Source organism: Chelonia mydas, chromosome 13, assembly GCF_015237465.2.
Source record: "Chelonia mydas isolate rCheMyd1 chromosome 13, rCheMyd1.pri.v2, whole genome shotgun sequence".
NCBI lineage: Eukaryota > Metazoa > Chordata > Testudines > Cheloniidae > Chelonia > Chelonia mydas.
The window spans coordinates 36131259-36136784 of NC_051253.2; the positions used below are offsets into that span (position 1 = coordinate 36131259).

Consider the following 5526-nt stretch of genomic DNA (forward strand, 5'->3'; position numbering starts at 1 on the left):
AGACAAATCAAGTGCATGTGGTATACCAGGGGTGGGGTAGCGGTGGGGTTTACAAAGATAAGACCATGTGGTGACATATGCCGTCATGTTATTTTTATGAGCGGAAGAGCTTGGACAGTTCCGAGGGCTGGGCTGATGGGATGGATGGCCCAATGGTCTGATGTTGTTTGGCCATTGCTGTGTTCCTAAAGCAAGTCCAACATCTTGGATTCTGCCCCAGGATCCCTTCTTAGATGAGCTTGAAATGGCTTTTCTCTAGCTTCTGCGACTGGAGCCTCTCCTCCTCCTCCTCCCAGTCTGTAATGACTTTGATCTCACAACCCTCGGTGTTAGGCAGTAGGGAAATGACCCGCATGGGGAAACTGATGCCAAGTGACTTGCCCAGGGTCATACAGGAGCCTGTGGCAGAGCTGTAAACAATGAACCCAGGAGTCCTGACTCCCAGCCCTCCCTGCTCTTACCACCAGACACCACTCCTCTCCAAGAAACAGAAATACAACCCAAGAGTCTCAAGTGCAAATCTGGGTGTCTCTACCCACAAGAGAATTGGAACAAACTCCAGTAGATCCCAGGAACCTGGAGTTCAATCGGTAGAACCCACTTCCCTCCCAGAGCCAGCAAGAGAACCCAGGAGTCCTGATGCTAATCTCCAAATCCCTCTCTCCCTCTCCAGTTCTCAGGAAGCTCCTGCTGGACACAGGACAATCATGGCTTAGGCCCCAGCAGTTTCCTGTCCCCCAGTCTCATCAGGGCATCCTTCATCTCCTTGTTCCTCGGCATGTAGATGAAGGGGTTCAGGAGCGGGGTCACCGTGGTGTAGAATACAGCCACCACCCTATCCACAGTGTGCTGGGAACCTGGCCTCAGGTAGATGAAGACCACAGGCACATAGTAGGTCACCACCATGGTGACGTGAGCCTCGCAGGTGGAGAAGGCCCGGCGCCTCCCCTTGGCAGAGTGGATACTCAAGATGGCCCAGATAATGTAGACATAGGACATCAGGATTAGCAGGAAGCAGGTGAAGGTTTGGAAGCTGATGTCCACAAATGTCTCCAGCTCATTGAGCGCCATGTCCCCGCAGGCCAGCTTCAGCACAGCCAGGATATGACAGAAGATGTATCCTACTCGGTTCCCCTGGCCATAGGGCAGCTGGAAGGTGAGTGCGGTCTCTATCAGCGAGTGCAGGGAACCCCCTAACCAGGTCCCCGTTCCCAGGCACAGGCAGCCTCTGAGGTTCATAATGACGCTGACATGCGGTGGCTTGCAGATGGCCAGGAAGCGGTCGTAGGCCATGACCGTATAGAGGAAGCACTTGGTGCAGCCAAGGAAGTGGAAGAACGGGCCACGCAGCTCTGGAAGGATATGGTCCCGCTGCCTGGCAGGAAGCCGGCCACCACCTTGGGCACCACCACTGAGGAGACCGTCATGTCCAGGAAGGACAAGTGGCACAGGAACCAGTATATGGGCTTGTACAGCCAGGGCTCCCAGGTCACTGCGAGCAGGACGAGCAGGTTCCCACACAGCGTCAACAGGTGGAGGAAGAGGAAAAAGGGGAACAAGGGAACCTGCCACTCTGTGGGGTACGGGACCCCCACCAGGATGAAAGCTGTCAGCTGGGATCTGTTCCCACACTCCATTCACTCGGTCTGTGTCCCTGCCAGTGTACGCGGGGTGTTAATGGTTAACCAAAGAGGAACAATGGGTGATCTTTGCAGGGCTGTTTGAGCTAAAACTCTCTGCTATGCAGAAGCCAGAGTTGAACCCCTGTACACCAATCTAGGGGACCCCAATCCCTTCCCATCCCTGGGGATACAATCCAGGTGTTCTGACATCTAGCCTGCCCTGCTCTAATCCAGTAGATCGCACTCCCCATCCCTACACGGGCCGAATCCCAGCCCCCACTGAACCCCATTTGCCTCCCCGAACCAGCTTTGAACCCAGGTAAAGTAACCAGATGTCCGAATGTTATAGGGACTGTCAAGGTTCCTCCCCCACTCTGAACGCTAGGGTACAGATGTGGGGACCTGCATGAAAAAAAAACCTCCTAAGCTTATCCTAACCAGCTTAGGTCAAAACTTCCCCAAGGTACAAAATATTCCACCTTTTGTCCTTGAGCTGGCCGCTACCACCACCAAACTAATACTGGTTACTGGGGAAGAGTTGTTTGGAAACTTCTTTCCCCCCAAAATACTTCCCAAAACCTTGCACCCCACTTCCTGGACAAGGTTTGATAAAAAGCCTCACCAATTTGCCTAGGTGACTACAGACCCAGACCCTTGGATCTTAAGAACAATGAACAATCCTCCCAACACTTGCACCCCCCTTTCCTGGGAAATGTTGGATAAAAAAGCCTCACCAATTTGCCTAGGTGACTACAGACCCAGACCCTTGGATCTTAAGAACAATGAAAAAAGCATTCAGTTTTCTTACAAGAAGACTTTTAATAGAAATAGAAGTAAATAGAAATAAAGAAATCCCCCCTGTAAAATCAGGATGGTAGATACCTTAAAGGGTAATTAGATTCAAAACATAGAGAATCCCTCTAGGCAAAACCTTAAGTTACAAAAAAGATACACAGACAGAAATAGTTATTCTATTCAGCACAATTCTCAGCCATTTAAAGAAATCATAATCTAACACGTACCTAGCTAGATTACTTACTAAAAGTTCTAAGACTTCATTCCTGGTCTATCCCCGGCAAAGACAGACTATAGACAGACACACAGACCCTTTGTTTCTCTCCCTCCTCCCAGCTTTTGAAAGTATCTTGTCTCCTCATTGGTCATTTTGGTCAGGTGCCAGCGAGGTTGCCTTCAGCTTCTTAACCCTTTACAGGTGAGAGGAGTTTTCCCCTTCCCCTTATATTTATGACAGGGACAGTCCCAATATTTGAGGCTTTTTCTTATATAGGCTCCTATTACCCCTCACCTCCGTCTCCATTTTTCACACTTGCTATCCGGTCAGCCTAAACCCAGGAGTCCTGGCTCCCAGCTCCAATGCTTCAGCCCACTAGACCCTGCTCTTCTCCCACACCCAGGAACAGAAGTCCAGAGTTAAACAGAGACACATTCAAATTACAAACAAAGTTCACATTGATACGTGTGAGGGTGATTAGCCGTGGGAATGGACTCTGAAGGGAAGTAAGGCACGCTCTGACTTTTGCGATCTTCGAGTCAAGATGGCCTTTGTTGAAATAGGCGTTAGTGAGGCATGAGTTCTTGGGCTTGACATTCTGTGGTATCCAGGAGGTCAGATTCGATGCTGCTGCTGGTCTCCTCTGGCATTAATCTATCAGTCTATGGATCCGCACATCCGGCTGTGGTGCCTGGCCATGCGTCCAAGCTGGGCTGCTATGGCCAGCATGCTAAGCCATTCTCACCTGCTCCATGCCGTGCCCTGAGATCTCCCATGGCCTTCACCCCTCTACATCTCCCACACCCAACCCTTCACACAGAACGTAGCCTTGTCCCCCACGTGAAGCCAACCTCAGCCTGGAAGGGCTTAAGGGGAAACTTGCTTGTGGAGATTAGCCCAGAGTTGCCCACTTCAAGGTCCTTGCCCCTGCCTCTGACACAGCTGGTACCAGGCACTGTGGGACACCTAGTTGGCATGAGGCACTGTGGGATGCCAATCCTAACAGGTAGTTGCTCTATTTCTATTCCTTTCTCTGCTCTGTTTAGTTTCTTCTTCAGCTTAGACGTGTCCTTTCTCTCTGCAGCTTCTTATAACCTTGCACCCTCTCTGTTCTCTCTCCACTTTCCCCCCGGTGTATTTCACTCCCCTGGTCACACAGAGCTAGGTCAGTGTTAAACTGTTGACATTGGCTGTGTTTTAAAGCACATAATGATGCCCTCCCACTGGCAAACTCCAATGGGCCTTATTAGAATCGTTGTTTGGGGCAAAGTGAAAGAGCTAGTTCATGTATTTCATCAGAGAGGAAAGTCTGTGGCCATGCTAGAACGGGTGGCTCGTGCAGGTTGCGTCTGGTGATCACTATGGGCATTACACCGAAGGTCCTTGTTTCTTTAATATAATGCAGCAATTCTCTCAGAAAACTGCTCTCCCTGATATTCCAGGCCTGGCCTCCCGCTCTGAGCCAGTCCTGAGCCCGGGGCTCTGTGAGACGGTGCTGTATTGCAGAGAGTGGAGTGGGTTACTCATTAGGATGTGTACTCTGCTTGGAGTCAGTGCCGAGCCCAGTGTCCCAGCAAGCTCCTAGGGGGGCATTGTGTTGCTGGAAGGACGGTGGAGGGCTCAGTAGATGGCCCTGTCTTCTCTGAGTCACTGCTGACCCCATGTCCCAGCATGGCAGCAAGGGGCGCTCTGCTGCAGAGAGTGGTCTTGTGGGGCTCAGCAGGGAGTGTTTGGACATCTCATGCCACTTTTTGGTCAAAGCAGATATTTTACCCTTCACTTTCTGGCTAAATGCTTACTTTGTTAATTCCATTCCAGTTACAGAGGCAGCTCTAATGTAGAGCAGGTCGTACCCCCAGCTGGAGTAACTCGCCAAGGCACCATGGGAGTTATTGCCCCTCTGTCTTCTTACACTGAGAAAATTCACTTTGACTCTTGGTTGTAACGTGTAGACCCCTAGGTGCATGGCTCTCGGACTATACGAGAGCAGGTCTGCTTTCAAAGCAGGCCTTGGCAGCAGATGGTTGTCCCATTCCATGGAAGTTTTTGGCATTTTGAAATTGTTCCTATTATAAATCAGGACGAAAAGTCAAAAAGTTTGTGAGTTAAAAATCTGAAAAAAATCAGTTTGGGTGAATAAAAAAAATTGTTTTTAGATAATTTCACAATGTTTTATTTCTATGTTAACCTTTTTTCCCATTTAAACATTTTTAGTGTATATTTACTGCAATTTCAAAATGAAGTTAAAACCCCCAAACTTTCTGGTTTGACAGGAGGTTTTGACTATCGTTGAAACTTTTCTAACCAAAAATATTTTGAGTTGGGTGTTCCACTGAATGCAAAACTGCTTCGCGAGCAGTTTTCATTTTGCTGAATTGGCATTTTCCAACAAAAAAGTCAAGAACATTTCCCCAGAAAATTTCCATCCAGATCTCCTATTTCAAAGGTCCTTCTTCCTGGCATCTGGCTGAGCTAAGGCCACCTAGGGCTGGAGTCTGGAGACTTTGAGGGCATGCATCTTGCTGGTTCCTCTATGACCCCCCCTCTCCATCCCCCAGTTCACTTACACCAGGGAATCTATCCTCACGGCTATGAGGTAGGGAAGGGTTATTGTCCCCATTTCACAGGGTGAGTACCAGAGACATTAAGTTTGACTTGGGCTCCTGGGATTGGGGCCACCCACCTCCTAGAAGCTAGGTGTGGTACTGCAATCTTTTTTTCCGCTCATGACCCCTCCTCCCTCACACTCCCAGCTGGCCAACCCCCTTGCCAGGTCTTCAGTGGCTCAGCCCTCCAGCCAAGTCACACAGTGAAAAAACAGACCTGCTCCAGAGTAGCAAAGAATCCATCAAACCGTCTGCCTTCACCCAGGGCTTCAGCCCAGTTGCTGGG

The 5526-nt window shown here is 49.7% G+C and overlaps 1 pseudogene; it reads right to left on the reverse strand.

The window, feature by feature from the left end:
* Positions 1 to 705: 705 nt before the first annotated feature.
* Positions 706 to 1637, reverse strand: LOC119563635 (annotated as a pseudogene).
* Between the last annotated feature and the right edge of the window lie 3889 nt (positions 1638 to 5526).